Source organism: Podarcis raffonei, chromosome 10 (assembly GCF_027172205.1).
Source record: "Podarcis raffonei isolate rPodRaf1 chromosome 10, rPodRaf1.pri, whole genome shotgun sequence".
Classification (NCBI taxonomy): domain Eukaryota; kingdom Metazoa; phylum Chordata; class Lepidosauria; order Squamata; family Lacertidae; genus Podarcis; species Podarcis raffonei.
Genome location: NC_070611.1, coordinates 1,861,732 through 1,879,917, shown reverse-complemented (window position 1 = coordinate 1,879,917; position 18,186 = coordinate 1,861,732). Strand labels below are relative to the sequence as shown.

The 18,186-nt window shown below is 44.5% G+C and overlaps 1 protein-coding gene across 1 annotated transcript in view; it reads right to left on the bottom strand.

Moving 5' to 3' along the window:
- CAMK1D (calcium/calmodulin dependent protein kinase ID) overlaps nt 1-18,186 on the bottom strand; it is a 217,349-nt gene that overhangs the window by 45,460 nt on the left and 153,703 nt on the right. The window lies entirely within an intron of this gene.

Sequence of the window (18,186 nt, the reverse complement as noted above, 5' to 3'; positions counted from 1 at the left end):
TCAGCAATTGTGCATTCATGCCATTCTGCAACTTTCTGTTCACCTTTACACACACACTCTTGTTCCATGAAGCTTCAGATACAGCAATCTTATGCTCTATCCCTTGCTTCTCCAGGAAATCTTGAAAATCCTGTGAAAGAAAAATTGGCTTTTCATCTGTGAAAAGATAATCAATATTAGCATCATGAACAGTCTTAACCTTATTACAAAACTCTTTAAACCTTGCTAAGGTTTCTTTGGGTGATCCCAATACATAAATCCATACATATTGAGAATGTTGTTGTTGTTTAGTCGTTTAGTCATGTCCGACTCTTCGTGACCCCATGGACCAGAGAACGCCAGGCACTTCTGTCTTCCACTGCTTCCCACAGTTTGGTCAAACTCATGCTGGTAGCTTCGAGAACACCATCCAACCATTTCGTCCTCTGTCGTGCCCTTCTCCTTGTGCCCTCCATCTTTCCCAACATCAGGGTGTTTTCCAGGGAGTCTTCTCTTCTCATGAGGTGGCCAAAGTATTGGAGCCTCAGCTTCAGGATCTGTCCTTCCAGTGAGCACTCAGGGCTGATTTCCTTCAGGATCTGTCCTTCCAGTGAGCACTCAGGGCTGATTTCCTTCAGAATGGAGAGGTTTGTTCTTCTTGCAGTCCATGGGACTCTCAAGGGTCTCCTCCAGCACCATAATTCAAAAGCATCAATTCTTTGGCAATCAGCCTTCTTTATGGTCCAGCTCTCACTTCCATACATCACTACTGGGGAAACCATAGCTTTTACTATACAGACCTTTGTTGGCATGGTGATGTCTCTACTTTTTAAGATGCTGTCTAGGTTTGTCATTGCTTTTCTCCCAAGAAGCAGGTGTCTTTTAATTTCGTGGCTGCTGTCATCATCTGCTGTGATCATGGAGCCCAAGAAAGTAAAATCTCTCACTGCCTCCATTTCTTCCCCTTCTATTTGCCAGGAGGTGATGGGACCAGTGGCCATGATCTTCGTTTTTTTGATGTTGAGCTTCAGACCATATTTTGCGCTCTCCTCTTTCACCCTCAATAAAAGGCTCTTTAATTCCTCCTCACTTTCTGCCATCAAGGTTGTGTCATCTGCATATCTGAGGTTGTTGATATTTCTTCCGGCAATCTTAATTCATGCTTGGGATTCATCCAGCCCAGCCTTTCTCATGATGAATTCTGCATATAAGTTAAATAAACAGGGAGACAATATACAGCCTTGTCGTACTCCTTTCCCAATTTTGAACCAATCAGTTGTTCCATATCCAGTTCTAACTGTAGCTTCTTGTCCTACATAGAGATTTCTCAGGAGACAGATGAGGTGATCAGGCACTCCCATTTCTTTAAGAACTTGCCATAGTTTGCTGTGGTCGACACAGTCAAAGGCTTTTGCATAGCCAATGAAGCAGAAGTAGATGTCTTTCTGGAACTGATCCATCTTTTAGATTTAGGGGAGCTAGTCTCAAACGTTTGTTGGGGGAGATATAGGTTTATTTGGGGGGATTTATTTGTCCTGTCTTCACGCTTTTTATGATGGAGGACCGCTGTAGTCACCCCCAACGACACCTTCTCAAGATGGAGGGTGAGGGAACAGCTGCAGTCGCCTGTGGTTCCTGCGCAATGTTTGCCATCTTGCCAAAGGTTGCAGGCAGCTTTACCAGCAGCAATTGCATGTTGATTGCCCTCTTAAAAGACAAAGTCCAGCAACTGGAGGAACGTGTAGCTACGCTCCAAAGAATTAGAGAGCTGGAGCTCTTCTTGGAAGCAACAGAGCACACCGTCTCCACCAAGGAGGAGACAGGGGACTCCCCTGAGAAGGAGGCTAGTTCACCAACACAGGAGCCAGATACATGGAGAAACGTGACTCAAAGAAGTAGGAGGCCCAGGGTTCGCTCTGATTGTTTAGAAATACGCAATCGCTTTGAGGTCCTTTCCCCTAGCATGGAAGACGAAGAGCAGACTCCATTTGAGGATCTCTCCCTCATTACAGTCGATCAGGTATATGAAGACGAGCAGCAAAGGCAGTCTTCAGGGAATGTGCAGGCGACCTTGGAACGGACAGCTCACGGAAGAACCCCGACCAGACCTAAGAGGAGGCGTGTAGTGGTGATAGGGGATTCCCTACTGAGGGGAACAGAAGCAGTGATCTGTGGGCCTGACAAGATGTCTCGGGAAGTGTGCTGTCTCCCCGGGGCTAAGATCCAAGATGTAACTGAACGACTGCAAGGAATCATAAAACCCACTGACAAATACCCCTTCCTCTTGGTTCATGTGGGAACCAATGACACTGCAAGCAATAGCCTCCAGAAGATCAAAAGAGATTACGAGGCTCTGGGCAGGAAATTGAAGCAATTAAATGCACAAATTGTCATCTCATCTGTCCTCCCAGTTGAACGACGTGGCCCAGGGAGAGAGGGAAAAATAGTGGAAGTGAACAACTGGCTTCGCAAATGGTGTAAACAGGAACGGTTTGGATTCTTAGATCACGGAATGCAGTTTCTTGAAGATGGACTTCTGGCAAGCGATGGGCTGCACCTCACAACGGTTGGTAGGAATGTTTTTGCAAAAAATCTCAGAAACCTCATCAGGAGGGCTTTAAACTGACTAATGTGGGGGAGGGAGACAGTGCTCCTGAAGGTAGGAGTCTATCAATTGATGAAGATGATCATCCAAATGTCATAGACCAAATGGAGCAAACAGCACGCAGACCTAGTGGTGGGAGGAAAAAATCCTTAAATAAGAGACACGGGGGAATGATTAATGGACTTCAATGTCTGTACACTAATGCGCAAAGTATGGGAAATAAACAAGATGAGCTTGAGCTCTTGGTACAGCAAACTAAATATGACATAATAGGCATCACTGAAACCTGGTGGGATAAGTCCCACGATTGGAATGTAATAATGGAGGGATACAATCTATTTCAGAGAAACAGACCAGACAAGAAAGGAGGAGGAGTGGCGTTATATGTCAGGGATGTGTATACCTGTGAAGAGATCCAAGATTTAGAACCTCAAAGCCAAAGTGAGAGCATTTGGGTCAAAATTAAGGGAGAGAAGAATAACAGTGACCTCATTGTGGGAGTTTACTATAGATCCCCAAGCCAAACGGAGGACATAGATGATGCCTTCCTGGAACAGATGGCCAAGCATGCAAAAGGAAGGGAGATAGTAGTAATGGGGGACTTCAATTACCCGGATATTTGTTGGATGTCAAACTCAGCCAAGAGCATAAGGTCAAACAGATTCCTCACTGGCCTTGCAGACAACTTCATTGTCCAGAAAGTGGGAGAAGCTACAAGAGGAACAGCCATTTTAGATCTGGTCCTAACCAATGTTGATGACCTGGTTAGTGGGGTAGAAGTGGAAGGATCATTAGGCGCGAGTGATCATGCTCTTCTGAAGTTTACTATACAGCGGAAAGGAGCAGCCAAGCATACTAGGACTCAATTTCTCGACTTTAAGAAAGCCGACTTCATAAAACTTAGGGAAGTGCTGGGTGAGATCCCATGGACAGTAATACTAAAAGGAAAGGGAGTTCATGATGGCTGGGAGTTTGTTAAGAGGGAGATAGTAAAAGCACAACTTCAGGCAATACCAATGAGACGGAAACATGGAAGGTGCCTAAAGAAGCCAGGGTGGCTATCTAAAGAACTTTTAACTGAGTTAAGATTAAAAAAGGATGTGTACAAAAAATGGAAAAGGGGGGAAACCACCAAAGAGGAATTCAAACAAATAGCCAGCACGTGTAGACACAAAGTCAGAAAAGCTAAAGCACAGAATGAACTCAGGCTTGCTAGAGAGGTTAAAAGCAACAAAAAAGGCTTTTATGGGTATGTTCGTAGCAAAAGGAAGAACAAAGAAACAGTGGGGTCACTCAGAGGAGAAGATGGTGAAATGCAAACAGGGGACACAGAAAGGGCTGAACTCCTCAATGCCTTCTTTGCCTCAGTCTTCTCCGATAAAGAAAACAATGCCCGACCTGAAGAATTTGGAGCAAATGATTCAGCAGAGGAAACACAGCCCAGAATAACTAAGGAGATAGTACAAGAATACTTGGCTAGTCTAGATGTATTCAAGTCTCCAGGGCCAGATGAACTGCATCCAAGAGTATTAAAAGAACTGGCAGATGTGATTTCAGAACCACTGGCAGTCATCTTTGAGAATTCCTGGAGAACAGGCGAAGTCCCGGCAGACTGGAGGAGGGCAAATGTTGTCCCTATTTTCAAAAAGGGGAAAAGAGAGGACCCAAATAATTACCGCCCAGTCAGTCTGACATCAATACCAGGGAAGATTCTGGAGCAGATCATTAAGCAAACAGTCTGTGAGCACCTGGAAAGGAATGCTGTGATCACCAATAGTCAGCATGGATTTCTGAAAAATAAGTCATGTCAGACTAACCTGATCTCGTTTTTTGACAGAATTACAAGCCTGGTAGATGAAGGGAACGCAGTGGATGTAGCCTACCTTGATTTCAGCAAGGCATTTGACAAGGTGCCCCATGATATTCTTGTAAAGAAGCTGGTAAAATGCGGTCTTGACTATGCTACCACTCAGTGGATTTGTAACTGGCTGACTGACCGAACCCAAAGGGTGCTCATCAATGGTTCCTCTTCATCCTGGAGAAGAGTGACTAGTGGGGTGCCACAGGGTTCTGTCTTGGGCCCGGTCTTATTCAACATCTTTATCAACGACTTGGATGATGGACTCAAGGGCATCCTGATCAAATTTGCAGATGACACCAAACTGGGAGGGGTGGCTAACACCCCAGAGGACAGGAACACACTTCAAAACGACCTTGACAGATTAGAGAACTGGGCCAAAACAAACAAGATGAATTTTAACAGGGAGAAATGTAAAGTATTGCACTTGGGCAAAAAAAATGAGAGGCACAAATACAAGATGGGTGACACCTGGCTTGAGAGCACTACATGTGAAAAGGATCTAGGAGTCTTGGTTGACCACAAACTTGACATGAGCCAACAGTGTGACGCGGCAGCTAAAAAAGCCAATGCAATTCTGGGCTGCATCAATAGGAGTATAGCATCTAGATCAAGGGAAGTAATAGTGCCACTATATTCTGCTCTGGTCAGACCTCACCTGGAGTACTGTGTCCAGTTCTGGGCACCACAGTTCAAGAAGGACATTGACAAACTGGAACGTGTCCAGAGGAGGGCAACCAAAATGGTCAAAGGCCTGGAAACGATGCCTTATGAGGAACGGCTAAGGGAGCTGGGCATGTTTAGCCTGGAGAAGAGGAGGTTAAGGGGTGATATGATAGCCATGTTCAAATATATAAAAGGATGTCACATAGAGGAGGGAGAAAGGTTGTTTTCTGCTGCTCCAGAGAAGCGGACACGGAGCAATGGATCCAAACTACAAGAAAGAAGATTCCACCTAAACATTAGGAAGAACTTCCTGACAGTAAGAGCTGTTCGACAGTGGAATTTGCTGCCAAGGAGTGTGGTGGAGTCTCCTTCTTTGGAGGTCTTTAAGCAGAGGCTTGACAACCATATGTCAGGAGTGCTCTGATGGTGTTTCCTGCTTGGCAGGGGGTTGGACTCGATGGCCCTTGTGGTCTCTTCCAACTCTATGATTCTATGATTCTATGATTCTATGATTCTATGATTCTAACTCTCTAGCTTTCTCCATAATCCAGCGCATGTTTGCAATTTGGTCTCTGGTTCCTCTGCCTCTTCTAAATCCAGCTTGCACTTCTGGGAGTTCTCGGTCCACATACTGCTTGAGCCTTCCTTGTAGAATTTTAAGCATAACCTTGCTAGCGTGTGAAATGAGTGCAATTGTGCGGTAGTTGGAGCATTCTTTGGCACTGCCCTTCTTTGGGATTGGGATGTAGACTGATCTTCTCCAATCCTCTGGCCACTGCTGAGTTTTCCAAACTTGCTGGCATATTGAGTGTAACACCTTAACAGCATCATCTTTTAAAATTTTAAATAGTTCAGCTGGAATATCATCACTTCCACTGGCCTTGTTATTAGCAGTGCTTTCTAAGGCCCATATTGAGAATAGTGATCAACAAATACAAGATAGTATTTTGCATTGCCTCTAGATGGTGCTAGAGGACCAATTACATCAGCATACACTTGCTGAAAAACTCTGTTAATCTTTGTTGCCTTTTTTCCCGTGGCTTCTCACGATACATCTGCAAGAGAAAGCAGTTTAGATTCACATGCAGTGCAACTTTTGTAATCAGACTCATCAAAAATCGAGAGATACAGTCCGTCTTTCTCTCTGGCAGAAAGATACAGCTCTCCATCTTTAAAGATTTTGCAACTCTCCTTATCATAGGACAACACCAGTCCTTTCTTTGTCATCTGAGAAACACTCAGCAAATTGAACTTCAAATCAGGAACAAAATAAACATTATTTATAGTCAAGTTCAGGCTTTCTAAGTAGACAGTCCCGATCCTGGTCGCATCGATCTCTTGACCGTTGGCCTGTTTCACAGTGAAGCGTTGCTTCTCAAACGTAGAAAACAATTCCCTGCATGACATGAGGTGTTGGGTGGCGCCCGTGTCCAGAATAAACGCGTTTTCAATCAATGAAGAAGCTTTCGGCGATATCAAAGCCTTTGCTGGTCTTGCCTGCGACTTGGCACGACCTTTGCCTGAAGCCTCAGGCTTTGCAGAACCCCCTTCGGCTCCTTTAAGTTGACGTGGCTTCTTACAGTTCTTCTGAACATGCCCAGGTTGGCCACAATTAAAACAACGAACAACGTTCAGAGCTACAGCTTGCTCTCCTCCAGCAATAACATTAGGGGTGTTTGAACTCCGAGCTTCACTCCCCCCATCAGCAACAGCTATTGCAGCAAGGCGGTCTCTCTCATTCAGAACCACAGAACAAATTCTCTCTACGGTAAGATCCGCGGCAGGTAGAGAACCAAGCTGACTCGCAACCGTTTTGTAAGTCCGTTTCAAGCTGTTGATAATCATAAAACAGAATATTTCTTCCTGAAGAGGAAAGTTTCTTTGCGCCATCTCCTGGCGTAGATATTTCATCTCTGTCAAATGCACCTGCACATCTCCATCAGGCGCCAGTCTCATGTTTGTGAGCTTCTCAAAATGCAGCAGCGCTGTGCCTGTGGCATCTCTCTGATGAATTCGTTGTAACGTTTGCCAAACCTCACGTGCAAATTGCAAATCTGCTATATGCACAAGTTGATGGTCAGAAACACATAAGATGATAGCCGACCTGGCCCTTACATTCTGAGCTTCCCAAGCTCTTGTGGGTGCTGCTGGGATGGGATTTTCAATCACTCCAAATATCCTCTGACTCTGAAGCAGGGCTTTCATTTTCATAGACTATAATGAATAATTGTCATTTGTCAGAGGGGGTGGATAAGGCAAACTTGCCCCTTTCTTGGCATCCATCTTGATTCCAAGTTACAGCTTTCAGCTACGAGCTGAAAAATCCAAAAGTCTATGAGCTGCTTACAAGCTGCAAGCACCTGGCAGCAAGCTCCACTTGGAAAGTCCCTTCCAACAGTCTGTGAGTAGCAAGCTACGCTGAAAAATTCCAATAGCTATTTTCAGCCTCTGAGCCTTGCTTTCGCTCTGGCCTGCTTTTCTCTCTTTGCCTTTGAAGCTATCTAGCTCATAAATTAGCTCAAAACTACTCACGATTCCTTGGCAGGCAACGGCAGTTTTATCAGCTCCCCCTGGAATGTGTGGAATGTGGCTTTCCCTGCTTGTTTTAATCCAAAAAGAGCAGCTACTTCAGTGAACCAGAGAACTTTCAATCCGCGTTCTTCATGCAGCCATCAATCAGCAACCGTCAGGGGTCCGTGGAACGTCGTAAATCAGCAAAAACGTCTCCACCGGGTGCTCTAGCCGTCCTTAGCCTTCACCATCCGCGTGCTACCACTTATTGGAAAACTCGCCCCCTCGGGAGAGGTTGACAACTCTCCCAGGCTCCCGGGGCTTGTTTGCCGGTGATCTGCCCTGGCTGGCATCCCCGCAAGTCCAGGAAGATCGTAATATAGGCGACATCTCCCAGCGTGGAAGATGCACACCCCCTTCTCCCCCTTTGCATACTAGCAGGAGAAAGAAGATAGCCAGAAGGTCTACATCTCTAGAGTTTATTTCTGACTTTACAGCTGTACAGAAACATGACCATTCAGTTTAGTCTCCTCCAAGCAAGTGGCTCAGACTTCCTTTACATGCGCAACAGGAAGGTCTCATATTACACACAGAACAAAGCCTTGTAAATCCTGTGAACTGCCTGGAATATCCTTTCCCAGGACTAGCCACATCATGTGATGTAAACATCGAGCTACTTGTTTGCAGCTGCACAGTAGTCATATCCCAACATACAATGAAATAGGAGTTCTCAGTCCACATACTGCTTAAGCCTGCCTTGTAGAATTTTAAGCATAACCTTGCTAGCATGTGAAATGAGTGCAATTGTGCGGTAGTTGGAGCATTCTTTGGCACTGCCCTTCTTTGGGATTGGGATGTAGATTGATCTTCTCCAATCCTCTGGCCACTGCTGAGTTTTCCAAACTTGCTGGCATATTGAGTGTAGCACCTTAACAGCATTATCTTTTAAAATTTTAAATAGTTTGGCTGGAATATCATCACTTCCACTGGCCTTGTTATTAGCAGTGCTTCCTAAGGCCCATTTGACTTCACTCTCCAGGAAGTCTGGCTCAAGGTCAGCAACCACACTACCTGGGGTGTGCGAGCCATCCATATCTTTCTGGTATAATTCCTCTGTGTATTCTTAGAATCATAGAATCATAGAGTTGGAAGAGACCACAAGAGCCATCGAGTCCAACCCCCTGCCAAGCAGGAAACACCATCAGAGCACTCCTGACATATGGTTGTCAAGCCTCTGCTTAAAGACCTCCAAAGAAGGAGACTCCACTACACTCCTTGGCAGCAAATTCCACTGTCGAACAGCTCTTATTGTCAGGAAGTTCTTCCTAATGTTTAGGTGGAATCTTCTTTCTTGCCACCTCTTCTTGATGTCTTCTGCTTCTGTTAGGTCCTTACCACTTTTGTCCTTTATTACGGTAATCTTTGTACGAAATGTTCCTTTCATATCTCCAATTTTCTTGAACAGATCTCTGGTTCTTCCCATTCTGCTGTTTTCCTCTATTTCTTTGCATTGCTCATTTAAGAAGGCTTTTTTGTCTCTCCTTGCTATTTTTTGGAAATCTGCATTCAATTTCCTGTATCTTTCACTATCTCCCTCACTTTTTGCTTGCCTTCTCTCCCCCGCTATTTGTAAGGCCTCGTTGGACAGCCACTTTGGTTTCTTGCATTTCCTTTTCATTGGGATGGTTTTCGTTGCTGCCTCCTGTATAATGTTGTGAGCCTCCATCCATAGTTCTTCAGGCACTCTGTCCAGCAAATCTAATCCTTAAACCTGTTCCTCACTTCCACTGTGTATTCATAAGGAAGTGAGGAACAGGTTTAAGGATTTAGATTTGCTGGACAGAGTGCCTGAAGAACTATGGATGGAGGCTCGCAACATTATACAGGAGGCAGCAATGAAAACCAACGAAAACCAACAAAAACTCGATTATGTAGGAGCAGGCAAGTCCTACATGTTCTAAAAAGGTGCTTCCATCTTCAGATTAAAATAAATTATCATATCTATTCATTGCTGTGTAAAACCCAACATGTGCGATTTTGTGCTTTGCACATGGCTTCTTGAAACCATTGACAGGACATAAATGCCATCCAAATGATTTAATATATTAAAATACCCTAACAGTTGGGTAGAGGAAAGTAAATTTAACATTATTTGGCATGTGGGCCAGACTCAGCTCTGCCCTATGCTGGAATGGAAATATTGTAATTACATTGCAAATTACCCAGTGATGTGGGCATAAGAAAGAAGCTCTGGTGGTATTTTGTGACCCCGGAGAGTCCCATTGGGGTTTCCCCCATCTAGGGCTACTTTGTAAGCGAAATTGACAGCCTTGCATACATGAAAATGATGAAACGTAAAGAGACAGTTTTCATATTACTTGAAGTTAAGTTGGTGCTAATACATGCAGCTGGTTTCTTATCTCCAGAAAGAATTAATTGCCATGGTGCCAAAAATACAAGGGAGAAAATGGTCTTAATGAAGCTCCAAAACAGAACAGTGTGTTCCAGTTGTAACATCCTATGAAGAATGAAGTACTAAAGCAAAACCTAGCTACAGTTGTCCTCTCCATTTCATCCTTTCCATTAAGGTGAATTCCTACAACAGCTCCACGAGGCAGATCCATGTTTTATCCTTAAATTTTAGGAGGCGGGACTGAGACTGAAATAAATTTATTTGTTTTCAATTAACATTCCTATCTTGCATTCCTGGACTCAGCAGGGAGGCGCCCAGGATACCTCAAAACAAATCCAAACAATCAAAATACCTCTCCCCACCTAAATCACCCCCCCTCCCAACCATACAAAGCAAATGAACATGAGAAGCGCCCTTCTGGATCAGGCCAATCCAGCACGCCATTCTCACAGAGGCAAACCAGATGGCTATGGGAAGCCCGTATGTAGAACCTGAGCACAGCAGCCGTCTCCCCACCTCCAGCTAAAGAGGCAGAACTTCCTTCTCTTACCTGCCCCAATTTCCTCAATCAAACTTTTGGCCAGCGTGTGCCAACCTGCTGCCCTCCAGATGTTGTGAACTCGCCTCTTATCAGCCCCAGCCAGCAGAGCTCTGGAGGGCACCAGGTTGGTTGCTTTACACTGTAAGCTCCTTGGGGGTGAGGCTTCCTTGCTCACCTCTTGGTTACAAGTAAATTGATGGTGCTATAATATTGCAAATGTCTCTTACCATAGAAGGAAAGTAAAAGATTTGTGCTGGCTATCAAGGCCCCCTCCTCCCATGTTTTAGTCATCAAGTGGCAGCTTCTAATATTCCATGTTCAGAACCGTGATGGTAGAGTATTTCATTTCGTAAGTGCAAGACTAAAGCACCTATTATTGAGATATGACTCTTCTAACCATCCTGTACCATTTACTGCACTGTATGGTCGGACTGCGGCTTTTACTATTTAGTCTCCAAGATATTAGTCAGTTCTATAAAGGTAAAGGTAAAGGTACCCCTGCCCGTACAGGCCAGTCGTGACTGACTCTGGGGTTGCGTGCTCATCTTGCTTAAGAGGCCGGGAGCCAGCGCTGTCCGAAGACACTTCCGGGTCACATGGCCAGCGTGACGAAGCTGCTCTGGCGAGCCAGCACCAGCGCACCGCACGGAAACGCCATTTACCTTCCCGCTATAAAGCGGTACCTATTTATCTACTTGCACTTAGGGGTGCTTTCGAACTGCTAGGTGGGCAGGAGCTGGGACCGAACGACGGGAGCTCACCCCGCCGCGGGGATTCAAACCGCCGACTATACGATCAGCAAGTCCTAGGCACTGAGGTTTTACCCACAGCGCCACCCACGTCCCTTCATTAGTCAGTTCTAGTAGTTGTAAAATAGCAGCTGCATGCAACCATGAATGGATGGAGACAGAATACTGAGTACCCAGATTCACAGCAAGTAAAGTTAGACAAGTATAAACACATTTATTGAAAGTCTGTAAAATAATTACAGCAGAACACTGCAAATAAAGATTCCACATGAGCACTCAAAGGTATAAATCAAATTCCTGCTGCCTTGTATGGCAAAATAACTCATACAGAGGAATGTAGAAATTTCTTTGACACCTTTATAGTGTGAAAATTAGGTTTATGGGCAATAGCCAACAAAGACATACTCAGAGCAAACCCACTGAAATTGGTGTACATAGGTTTATTGCTTTTAATGCACCTGCTCCGAGTAGGACTTATTTGGCTCTCAGCCTATGTATGTATGTACGTATGTATGTATGATAAATATTTTCATACTGCCCTTCCATTAAAAAAAAATTACAAGGTGAGTCAACTTACATAAAAGAAAATACAAAAGCAATTAAAATGTAAATATTACAAATTAGAACAAATGCAGGAACCCCCAGGCTGCAAGATGCTAAAAACAACCAGCTGGACAAAAAAAATATGTCCCCAAAAATTATTTGCCAGGCCCTGAAAGGACAAGAGAGCAGGTGCCTGGTAGACAGGTGCCTTCCATAACTGGGGGCTCTCCCTAAGCAGTCCCTGCTTTACCTCAGGTAGTCCACAGGCTGCTCCTCCAAGTGAATGACTTTGAAGGCCCTAGATTGTGAAGGACTTTAAAACCAGAACTGTACATTGGGCCTAGGCAGGAAGTTAGCATGGCCACTGGATTGCCCTGCTGGTTACAGCATGGTGCTGTCAACACGAAGGTTGCAGGTTCGATTCCTATACGGGACAACTGCATTGCAGGGGATTGGACTAGATGATCCTCAGGATCCCTTCCAACTCTATGATTCCAACTGGTGTATAAAACTATGTAGCTACGCAAGAACACGAATGAATCATTCCCCAAATATTATATTGATTGTCCTTGAATCTTCCCGCCATCCTCTCCTGCCACACCAGAGTGGTGTGCAACACTGTCTGAGAACCAGTGGTCTACAGCCCAATTCCACCTATGGCTGGGTACCCACCATACTTTAAAGCGCATTCAATGAACATTTCCCCCCTCAAAACTTCATGGGTGTTGTAGTTTGGTAGGGGTTTCTGGGAATTTTAACTCTGTGAGAGGTGAACTACAGTACCCAGAATTCTTTGAGGGGGGAAAGTATTGAGAATGTGCTTTAAAGGTAGTGTGCAAGCGGCCTATATCTCTTGTCCTCTGTTTCTCTACCCAGTCAACCAAATTACAGTCATCTTGCTGACAACTAAAACATCTTTAGGGGTATAATGTGTGGTGCAACAACAATATGAAAGAAGGAATTAATTTCCAGGTTATGTTGTTTATATGTAAAAAACCTATTCTGTAACACCTGCGTGCTATCTTTTTAAAGTGCCTCCAAAAGGTTCAATGACAGAAAACCATGCTTTGGGGGAGTTGGGTGATAAAATGACAATGCAAGTCAGTTAAAGCTAGGTTAGCTATTTTACTGACAGAGGCAGAAAGAGAGAAAACCCAGCACCACCACCATCAGAATAAACAACATCTGGCAGACAGCTTCATAAGCCGAAAGGCAGCATGACAAGAAAGCTGTTTGTCAAAATGGTCACTCTGTGGCAAGCAACATCAGCCAAGGATTTCTTAAAGATGATTCCCTCAGTCACCACAGAGAAATGCAGATAGGAACAGATCAGCATGTAGGCAATGCTCTTTCTTTAAATCTTCAGTGACACCTCAGCCACATCTGCTCTCTTCCTCTCGCCATTCCCCTCCGGCTCGCACTACCACTTACTACATTTTATAACAAAGTCGCAGCCAGTCCCATCGCACTGGCAGCCACTCAGAGCAGCAGGAGATCTCACAGCAGATACAGGACTGATGCCCAAAATGGTGGTCTACTTCTCTCCCTCTTTCCATCCAATTTCTAGTGAAGTTTACTACATGGCTTGATGTCGTGACATTGTTATGCAATTTTTGGTAATTACACGCAATATTTTATGCACGCCCATAAGAGATGCATGTAAATAAATGCATAATCCCAAATATCCCCTTTCTGTCTTCAAATAAAATTACATTCACCCAAAATAGCTCCTCTAAACATAGAGCAAGACCCCTCCAGAATTTCCTGTGTTCTGATATTTAGGCATTGAGCTGCCATACAATTAACTCCTTTGGTTTAGGTGGTTATCTCACAGATGCAATCATTTTGTCAATATGCTTTTGTAAAGAGTAATGAACTTCAGTGTTTGCCTATTTCTCAGCTCATGGTTCTGATCTTAGTAAACACCAAAGAAAGGCTGGAAGCAAGTCTCCATGTTACTTAGGGTCATTTCACACATTATGCACGGACCAATCAAGTAGTCCCATGAAAATTACCTCTATAGTGCCTGTACAGTATTTGCAAACATGTATGATGCAGTCACATTTACATTTTTAAGTGCACTCTTATCATTTGAGGTGAACACCCAAAAATGTAATGCATAAAGCAGCCTTTATAATCCAAAACCCAAAATCAAGAGCCAAGTTTTTCACATCTTTAAGCTGCCAATGTTTAAACTGTGGAAATAAATAACTTTAGTTCTTTTGATGGGCAGCATTCTACATGTGGCTGTCCTTGGAAACTACAAGTGGTCCAAAATGCCAGTGCTCAGAGAAGCAAGGAGCCAAGATGAACAGTTACTTTCTGGACTCGATTCAACATGCTAGCTCTTTCCTTTTAATTACCCAGGATACCCCATGGAGTATTATTCTCTCCATATTAACCCTCTCTTGCCCTTAGACAAGGGGTGGTGAACCTCAGTCCTCCAGGACTTTCTATCTGACTTTCTGGACACCTCCCTGCCACACCCCCCACTGGTCCCACTTTCAGTACTTCTTGGGGGCTCTTGCCTGTCTAAAATCTGTCCTTGAATTCTGATAATCCCTTTTGCTTGTGTGGATAGAGGATGGGGGTGGGGGTGCGTGTGCGTGTGAAACTAGCCTGTTGCGGCACCACCTGACATCAGGCAATTGGCTCACCTATGGTGGGGAGATTAAGAATTGGCCTGCTGGCCAGAAAAAAACTTGCCCATCCCTGCCTTAGATAATGGAGTGACTGTGATGTAAATCACGGTGTATGGGTTACATTGAAGCACATGTGACCACAGGTGATCCGTCAAGTAAACTGGGCCCAAGAACTTAAAGGTCTGGAAATGAACTGGGAGCCAAGAAGATGGCAAAGTAGTGGTGACCATGATGACTTGTGCCTGTTAGCCATCTTGTCCCTGTATCCTGAACTAAAAGAATTTTCTAAACTGTATTCAAAGACAGCCCCATGTGTAACTCATTACAATACTAAGAGACAAGCACATTTTAGTACTGCTTTACTGGTTAGTCTTTACAAATACAGTTTTAATATTTTCTTTTAGTTGTTACTTTGTGTATGTCTAGAATCTTTCCTGTTTTTCAGTAGCTAACCAGTTTGGGGGCTCCCAACACATCAAAATGAAACAAAGGGAGGAAAATGAAACAAGCATATGAAAAACGAGGCTAGCTATTTTTCAGCCTTTAAAAAATGTGACTCCATTTTCATATTACCAGATCACCCCATCCCTAAATTGCAGGATAGTTGTGCGCTCCTTCCTGACCCTCCCTCTCCCCCCGCCCTCCAGCGTTGGAATGTATAGATTCACTAACCGCAATCCAATGTGGACTCAGTGAAATCAAGGGGCTTAAACACACTGCTCTGTGTGAGCCTGTGGCCTCTGCAGCCTATGAGACATTCCCAGAGTACATGATTAGTGAGCTGCAGCGCATAATTTGCATTGAAACCCAGAAAACAAATGATTCCTCATAAGCAAATCCTATAATTGAGGCAAAAGTCACAATGATTTTTGGTGGAACATTGCTTTTCTCCCAATCTGTAAAGTACTCAAAGTAAAGGGAGAACTCAGAGGAAGGAACAAAATGCCTCGTGTATCATTTGCCTGTTGCTTCGTTTGTAATGTTATTACACTGTGTCAACATTATGAACACAGCAGTGTGTTTCTTAGCCTAGTATGCATCATTTGCATTTAGGGGGGGGGGAAACACAGAATTATACTAGTGTGGGGAAAATGCTATCCTAAATCTTCTATGGTGCTTTTGCTGGGTTCTCTTTTCATTATGTGTCCTGAGTTTTTTCTTGACATAAGCCTCCTGGGGAGTTGGAGCTGAGTGTGTGCTATCCACATCCTTGTAAAAACAGGACTTGATTTTAACCTTCAAAAATTGCTCTCTTGGAAGGATCTTTATTATTAAAATTTGAACATGAAGAATTGCTTTAATAACATGATTTTGATAAAACTACACATTTTGATACAGCTATAAAAAGAATAGCAACATGTCTTGTTGTTATTGTCAGCATTACACTATATAGCTAAAGCATCTGATATGATGAAATCTAATGTGTTTTGTGTAGAAAAGCCAGGACCCTAAAGGAGAGTGTCCTTCCAGGAGTCAGAAAAGAATGCATTTTGCTTATGAACCTAGCTCTCTCCTACAATGTGTGCTCTGCGTGATTGCAGTCCCTAGTAGTCCCAGTCTAGATGACGGCTCTCTTGCTATAGGGCTGGGAAAGACAGTGCAATATCAGGATGTCAGGAGCAAGCCAGCAGTAAATCACACGGAGTAAGTGAAGTTAATTCTTTATAAGAAAAGTGGATTTGCACAGGGGTGCAAGGCCTAATGAGCACAGCAGGTCTTCTTGGTAGACCTTGCTCCTATGAGGCAGTTGCGAAGACTGAAGGTCCCTGCCTCCCACTGTTGCCTATGTCTCCTCTCCAGGGCAGAGACTGTGCCTGTGTTCCTGCCCTTGCTCCTCCTGCTTCATGCCTTTCCTGGCCTTGGAAACCAGGGCAGAGGGGAGCTGGTCATAGCAGGAGGGAGAGACACCTGTGCCTCTTCTCCACCCTGACCCATCTCTGCCTCTTGGCCGCCTTCATCCTCCTCCCCGGCCTCAGCTTCTGCCTCTGAGTCTGGACTTCTCTCTGCCACAGACTCTCCCTTCTCACTGAGCCCTGTTACCTCTTCAGCTTCTGACACTTCCTCCCTCTGACCACTCATGGTTGTCCCACCGCCACTCCCTGGGTTCTGGGCCTTCTTTCCCTCAGGGTTCCCCAGCTGGCTCCTCCCGCCATTTGGCTGTGTCCAACTGGTCCATGACATCAGATCAGGCTTGAGTGGCATTGTGTTGCTAGTGAGCAACTTTCTCTTAGCAATTGGGTGGGGGCAATAGTTCAGTGGCAGAGAATACACTTTTACATGCATGAAGTCCCTTTTTGAAAGTCAATCAACTACAATAAAAGGTTTTTGATAACAGATGCTGGTAAAGCTTCTGATACCTTGGAGAGCGGCTACAAGTCAAAGTCAGCAGCATTGGGCTAGACGGGCCAATGTTCTGACTCAGTACAAGACAGGAACATAGTATGAATGGATGGAGCTTGGGCCACAAAAACCCACTGGACTTTGCAGTCATCAAACCCCAGTGGCTTTTGTACCAGCTCCACTGGCTCCCGGTGGAGTACAGGATCAGGTTTAAGGTCTGGTTTTAACCTTTAAAGCCCTATACGGCCTAGGACCCTCGTACCTACGGGACCGCCTCTCCTTACGGTCTTCAAACAAAAATATCTTGGAGGTCCCAGGCCACAGAGAGGTTAGGCTGGCCTCAACCAGAGCCAGGGCTTTGTCGGCTGTGGCTCCAATCTTGTGGAACGCTCTGTCCCAAGAGACTAGGGCCCTGTGGGACTTGACATCTTTTCGCAGGGCCTGCAAGACAGAGCTGTTCCACCAGGCCTTTGACCAAGGCACAGTCTGACTCCCTCCTTCGGTAATTCACAGAACTCTAGCCCAATGGTTGCCATTAATTTGATTTGAACTGATTTTATAATGAAATGATTTTAGAATGTTGTATTATTTTACTGTTGTTAGCCACTCTGAGCCTGGCTTCGGCTGGGGAGGGCGGGATATAAATAAAATTTTATTATTTATTATTATTTTGTGAGGCTTCCAACATTCGGGTTGGAGACAGTTCTGTCAAAACTGCTGCCAGCTGAATCTATGCACAGTTAAACTCACACTAAGCTTTCCTGGTGCGATCATGAGTGCACATGGACCAAGGGATGGTGGTGGATTGTTGGCTTCAGGCAAAGGAGACTTGCTGGGCCTGAAGCACTTTGAGAGCCCTCCCCACCCTTCATTAGGTGGGGTTCATTGGAAGAGACTTCCCTGAGCCCTGCCTCCTTCCAAAATACTGGAGTAAGCACTGCAAGCAGAGACCATGTGCAGGGGAAACTATGTGAAACAAGCCTAAGTATAAAGGTATTAAGATCTTCATTCAAACCCACCCCCAGCAAATAAACCTTAGACAATAGCTTTGTATTATATGCCCTGCATTTTGAATCTAATTTGCAGGTACCTACCTAAAAACAAGTGGTATCTTAAATATAAGTGAAAAATTCCATGTTTGCTTTGTGCAGCATGGAAATGGCAAATAAAATTCATGAGCTACAACAAAGCAAAGGAACCGTAATGGCAAATTGGGCAGTGAGGCAATAAAGTAGGTATCCAGCTCTAGCATCATATGACTTTTGTGTCAACAGGTCATGGTTTCCAAGGAAACAAGAAATTACACATGAACACTTTGTCCTAGATTGAATTGAGGAAA